This window comes from Myotis nattereri, assembly GCF_964212035.1.
Source record: "Myotis nattereri genome assembly, chromosome: 2".
NCBI classification, from domain to species: domain Eukaryota; kingdom Metazoa; phylum Chordata; class Mammalia; order Chiroptera; family Vespertilionidae; genus Myotis; species Myotis nattereri.
In genome coordinates, this window is record NC_138076.1 from 110845978 (window position 1) to 110852904 (window position 6927).

At 36.8% G+C, this 6927-nt stretch overlaps 1 pseudogene across 1 annotated transcript; it reads right to left on the minus strand.

Annotated features, from left to right (window-relative positions):
- Nucleotides 1-465: 465 nt before the first annotated feature.
- LOC308513814 lies at nucleotides 466-5013 on the minus strand (annotated as a pseudogene). The gene is made up of 2 exons: nucleotides 5009-5013; nucleotides 466-1127 (listed from the first exon to the last, which is right to left on the minus strand). The product of its transcript is annotated as an uncharacterized misc_RNA (transcript).
- Between the last annotated feature and the right edge of the window lie 1914 nt (nucleotides 5014-6927).

Genomic DNA, 6927 nt, shown 5'->3' on the forward strand with positions numbered 1-6927 from the left:
CATGACCTTCTTTACTATTCTCATATCTATATGCCATATGATGACTAAGAAAGAAAAGGGCATGTACCAAACAAGGGAAATGTAGAATGTAGAAAGTTAAAAAAAACAACAACAAAAAGCAATCTGTCTTTATTTGTTACATAATCACTGTTTTCCCACCTCCTCCTTCACCCTTCCTAGTTTCTATTTAAATTGAGAGTTCAAGTATTCTACCTGCTCAAAGACATTTAAGACTATTGGTCACAGAGGTGGGGACAGGGGATACAATTCTGAAGATCAAACACCACTTGCTATGGGTCCTCCACTTCCACTCCTGAAAAGCATCACCAGATCAATTAACCAAATGAAACCACTAACACAAAGTAGAAACACCTGAAAAATTAGTTGTATATGTTAAACTGGACTTTCTATTTGTAGCAAATAAGCACAATTTTCCTACTAGAACTCCAAGAGATCCACAAAGCCTTAGTAGTTGAAAGACAGCTCAAGTGAATCAAGGTCAGTGTTTGTTGAATCTTGGTTTTCCTCAGTTTGTAAGAACTGTAATAGCTTAGGTTCTTCCCATGGGTTCAATTTTTCACCAAACCTTTTATTTAAAAAGTGAAGGTCAGAAATCATCCTAAAAGATTACAAAGTATCATATCAGATGGGCTACTTAATATTTCTGGAGAAGTAAAACCTGTGTCATTTAGCATATTGTCTACTCTTGTCTGAGATTTTAAAGTTAAAAATGGTATCTTCCTTGTAAAAGATATCTTCCAAAAGCTGGATGTAGACTGTAGCATAGGAGAAGGAACAAGGTTTTTGAAAAATATACATAGTGCCTTACTTAGTCTTAGCAGGTAATGAGAGTCAAATTTTCCGCCAACATTTAGAGGGGGATCTTTGATAATATCAGAGTAAAACCAGGAGAGAGGATGATCAAAGGTCATATGGTATTATTCATTCTTCTCTTCATTATTTATTTCTGAAATTCTATCATTTCGTCTTCCAAAATAAATTTTAGCCCATAGCTAAATGTTAACAAGTCACATGTCTCCCTTTCTTTTACATTGATATGACCCTGTCTCAGTAAATTAAAGTTTGGTACCAAATTGAAAATCCTTTTTTGGCCGCCTCTACTTATTCTTTGTTGAATATAAGACACTCATTGGGATATGCCCAGTTTAAGTAAGCAGCTTCCAGAGATACTTGTTTCTGTTTCTATGACTGAATCTGTGTTCTCAGCTGGAGGTGACAAACCTTCATTTTCTATCAATAGCTTCTCCTCTTTTGATGTTTCTGGACTGCTTTCTGGTCCCCGTGCTGCTTCAGAAATGGAGATCAACTGAATCAATTGGCCCCTGCCAGCTTTTGCCATCTATCTTTCTTTGGTCTCTGTTCACAGATAAATTATGAAGTCCCTCAGGCCAGCTACTAGAACAGTGGTTCTCAAACTTCTTAATGCCGCGACCCTTTAATACAGTTCCTCATGTTGTGGTGACCCCAACCATAAAATTATTTTTGTTGCTACTTCATAACTGTAATTTTGCTACTGTTATGAATCGTAATGTAAATATCTGATATGCAGGATGCATTTTCATTGTTACAAATTGAACATAATTAAAGAATAGTGATTAACCACAAAAACAATATGTAATTATATATGTGTTTTCCGATGGTCTTAGCTATGAAAGGGTCGTTCAACCCGCAAAGGGGTCACGACCCACAGGTTGAGAACCTCTGTACTAGAATAAGGTTGTCCATCAGAGCTCAGCTGTAATATTTCATCAGATAAATTACTTGAGGGGAAAAAAGCCCAATTGTTTTTAGTTGTATTTACTCCTTGTTCTTTTCCTAAAACTTTATCTGAAGTTCTAGATCCATACCAACAGCACAGAATTGTTTCTTTAAGAAGACTTTTACCTACCATCTCTTTCTTTTGCATAGATGAGCTTGGAGTTTCATCAGTTTGGTCTTGATGAACACAAAAGAGCCCACACCAAAAAGCATCATAATTAAAATGGCAAAGTTTAAAGACAAAGAATCTTAAAGGCATTAAGAGAGAGATAGTAAGTTACCTATAAAGGAGTTTGCATATGGCCATCAGCTGATTTCTCAACAGAAACACTACTGGCCAGAAGAAAATGGTTTGAAGAATTCAAAGTGATGAAAAGCAAAGACATGTATCTGAGACTACCCTATCCAGCAAGGCTACATTCAAAATTGAAGGTGAAATAAAGAGCTTCCCAGACAAAAGAAGGCTAAAGAAGTTCATTACCACCAAACCAGCATGGCAAGAAATGTTAAAGAGAATGCTATAAGAAGAAAGAAAGAACATAGGCATAAAAAATGGCAATAAATAAGCACCTATCATTAATAAGCTTAAATGTAAATGGAGTAAATGCTCCCATCAAAAGGGATAGGGTAGCTTAATGGTTAGAAAATATTCATTGACTAAGGGATAGATGGGCAGCAATATAATCATAGTATGGGACTTTAATTCTCCACTAACATCACTGGATAGATCTTCCAGACAAAAAATCAACAAGGAAATAAATGACACTCTCAATAGGATGAATTTAATTGATATTTACAGAACACTCCATCCCAAAGCAGCAGAATAAACATTCTCAAGTTCACATGAAACATTCTCAAAGATAGACCACATGTTAGGACATAAACTAATTTCTTAATAAATTAAAAAAGATTGAAATCATTATGCATCATCTTGGTCAAAATGGCATGAAACTAGAAATCAACTACAAAAAAAACACACCCTCAAAATCATTCAAACATATGGAGGCTAAATAGCAAATTATTAAACAATGAATGGGCTACCAGGGAAACAGAAAAAAATGAATATACAACAACCCCAAATCTATGGGACACTGTGAAAACAGACCTGAGAGGGTTGTTCATAGCATTACAGGACTATCTCAAGAGGCAAGAAAAATCTAATAAACACCTAGAAGAACTAGAAAAAGAAGAACTAGAAAAGCCTACAAAAAGTAGAAGGAAGAAAATAATACAGACCAGAGAGAAAATGAATGACATAGAGACTAAAAAAAAAAAAAAAGTACGAAAGATCAATGAAAGCAACAGCTGGTTCTTTGAAAAGATAAACAAGATTGATGAACCTGTAGCCAGACTCATAAAAACAAAGAGAGAGGGCTCAAATAAATAAAGTCAGAAATGAATGAGATGAAGTAACAACAAACATCACAGAAATACAAAGGTTTGCAAGAAAATACTATGAACAACTATATGCCAACAAACTAGACAACCTGAGTGAAAAGGACAAATTTCTAGAAACATACAATCATTCAAAACTCAATCAGGAAGAATGGGAAAACCTAAATAGACCAATAACAGCTAATGAAATCGAAGCAGTAATAAAATAAAAAAACTTCCAACAAACAAAATCCTGGATGAGATGGCTTCACAGGCAAACTTTACCAAACATTCAAAGAAGAATTAACACCTATCCTTCTCAAACTATTCTAAAAACTTTAAGAAGGAAGACTTCCAAGCTCTTTTTACAAGGCCAGTATTATCCTAATTCTAAAACTAGATAAAGACCCTAGACAGAAAAAAAATTACAGGCCAATAATCCTGATGAACCTAGATGCTAAAATCCTCAACAAAATATTAGCAAATCAAATATAGCAACATATTAAAAAAAAATAATACACCATGACCTAGTGGGATTTATTAATGAATACAAGGTTGGTACAATATTTGCAAAGCAATGAATGTGATACATCACATTGACAAAATGAAAATCACTTGATCATATCAATAGATGCAGAAGAAGCATTTGATAAAATCCAACACCAATTTATGATAAAAACCTCTCAGCAAAGTGGGAATAGAGGAATTATATCTCAACATATTAAAGGCCATATATGAAAACCTTACAGCCACCATCATACTCAATGGGCAATAATTAAAAGTTGTTTCATTTAAGATCAGGAACAAGCCAGGGATGTCAGCTTTCACCACTCTTATTCAACACAGCGGAGACAAGAAGAGGAAATAATAGGCATCCAAATTGGAAAGGAGGAAGTAAAATTGTCATTATTCGCAGTTGACACAATATTGTGTACAGAAAACTCTAAGGATCCACCAAAAAACTATTAGGTCTAATAAATGAATTTGGCAATATAGCAGGATACAAAATCAATGTCCAGAAATTGGTGGCATTATTATACAGCAATAATGGACTATCAGAAAGAAAAACTAAGAAACCAACCCTAATTACTATTACAACAAAAAAGATACAATACCTAGGAAAAAACTTAATGAAGAAGGTAAAAGAGCTATACTCAGGAACCTATAGGACATTGAAGAAAAAAATAGAGGAAGACACAAACAAGTGGAAGCATATGCCATATTCATGACTTGGATGAATTAACATAATTTTAAAATGTCCACACTACCCAAAGCAATCTATAAATTCAACACAATTCCCATTAAAATACCAGTGGCACTCAACCAGTGTGGCTCAGTGGTTGAGCACTGACCTATGAAACAGGAAGTCATGTTTAAATTCTTGGTCAGGTAACATAACCGGGTTGTGGGCTTCATTCCCAATAGGCAGCCTGAAGGAGGCAGCAGATCAATGATTCTCTCTCCCTTCCTCTCTGAAATCAATAAAAATATATTTTATAATATCAATGGCATATTTCACAGATCTAGGGAAAATATTGCAAAAATTTATATGGAACCAAAAAAGACCCTGAGTAGCCGCAGCAATCTTAAGAAAGAAGAACAAAGTTGGAGGGATCACAATACTGGATATCAAAGTACACTACAAAGCCACTGTAATCAAAACAGCCCGTTAAAGGTATATGGATCAAGGAAACAGTATATAGAATCCAGAAATCAACTCTCACCTCTATGGACAATTAACAATTGACAAAGGAGGCAAGAGCATACAATGGAGTAAAGACAATTTACTCAATAAATGGTGTTGGGAAAATTAGACAGGTACATGGAAAAAAATGAAACTAGACCACCAACTTACGCCATACACAGAATAAACTAAGAATGGATAGAAGACTTAAATGTAAGTCATGAAACCATAAAAATTCTAGAAGAAAACATAGGCAGCAAAATCTTGGACAACTTGTGTAACAATATTTTTGCTTCTATATCTCCTAGGGTAAGAGAAACAAAGGATAAAATAAACCATTGAGACTACATCAAATTAAAATGCACAACAAAAGAAACCATCAACAAAATGAACAGGGAACACATTGTATGGGAGAACATATTCGCCACTGATACATCTGATAAGGGGTTATTTCCAAAATATATAAAGAACTTATACAACTCAACACCAGGAAGACAAACAACCCAATTTAAAAATGGTAACAGACCTGAAGAGACACTTTTCCAAACAGGACATACAAATGGCAAATAGATAAATAAAAAATGCTCAACAAAACTAATCATCAGAGAGATGCAAATTAAAACTACAATGAGGTATCACCTCACATCGGCCAGAAATGGCTACCATTAATAAATCAACAAACAAACCTGTACAGGCAAGGATGTGGGGAAAAGAAAATCCTGGTGCTGTGCTGGGGTCCAACCCCAGCAGGTCCAGGGGTCCCCAAAGGTGTGGACGGAGTTGGCGAAGAATAAATGACACAGAGACAGTGTTCAGTTGATCAGCAGCCTAGCCAGGATCTCTAGCCAAGTTCTGGTCAGGATCTCCAGCGAAGTTCTGGTTAGGATCTCCAGCCAGGTTCTGTGTCCATGTTCTCTTGCTAGGTTCTCCAGCCAGGTTCTATAGCCATGTTCCCTCGCTAGGTTCTCTAGCCAGGTTCTGTCCAGGTTCTCCAGCCAGGTTCTGTAGCCATGTTCCCTCGCTAGGTTCTCCAGCCAGGTTCAGTCACCAGGTTCTAGTCAGGTTCTCTTGCCATGTTCTATCCAGGTTCTGCAGCCAGGTTCTGTCTCTAGGTTCTTCAGCCAGGTTCTGTCTCTAGGTTCTGTGGCCAGTTTCTGTCCAGGATCTTTTGCCATGTTCTCTCCAGCGAAGTTCTTCTGTCTCTAGGTTCTGTGTAGGTTCTGTGTCTAGGTTCTGTGTCCTGCTGTCTTGTTACATCTGTATTTATACCAGTTGACTCCAATCCTATCAATCTCTATTCCAAAGGTTAGGGCGTTTCTTATCTCCATTCCAGGGAGTAAAGATTATGTAGCTTAAGCATGATTGTTCATAGTTAAAGTGATTAATTACCTGCCTGGCACTTAGTTAAGGGGTTTTATTCCCTCCCTAACTTCAGGGGGAAATCCCTACCTGGGGAAACAACCTTTCTCAGAGAGGTGACCTTGGTTAAAACACATAGTACCAAGAAGGTGAGCAAACATATTAAGAACAGTATGCCATATATGCCAGGTCCCTTGAAACAGCAAGGATGGACCGGCTCCCGGCAAATTCCCCCATTTTTATTTTTTAAAAGTAGGCATTAAAAAGAAAAACCCCAAATGCTCTCTTGTATCCATTTTAAGAGTAGGATTGGTGCTTTCCGCTATTACCTGAGTCCTGATCTATCACCCCAGGGAGAGCTTAACAATCGTACACTTTCCCGGGGTGGAAAGGCTACAGTGGGGTTAAGGATAAGGCTCCTTGGGCCTACCTCCTCCCATGCCTTTACATTTACCATTCCTTCCTCAGAAAAGCATGGACATACTTCTTGTATAAAACGTTCTGTCTGACTGGGAGTAACCTTAATTCCTCTACTAGCAAGCATATGTGTTAAAAGATCAATACAGAATCTTATTTCTTTAGACTCAGTATGGCACATCTTCTTAATCTAAAGATCAATACAGAGTCTTCTTTCTTTGGACTCAGTATGGCACATCTTCTCAATCTAAGTTCTGTACTAACCACCTTCTTACCCTACTTATCCTCTATAGGGGGGTCTGCAGTACCCTGGT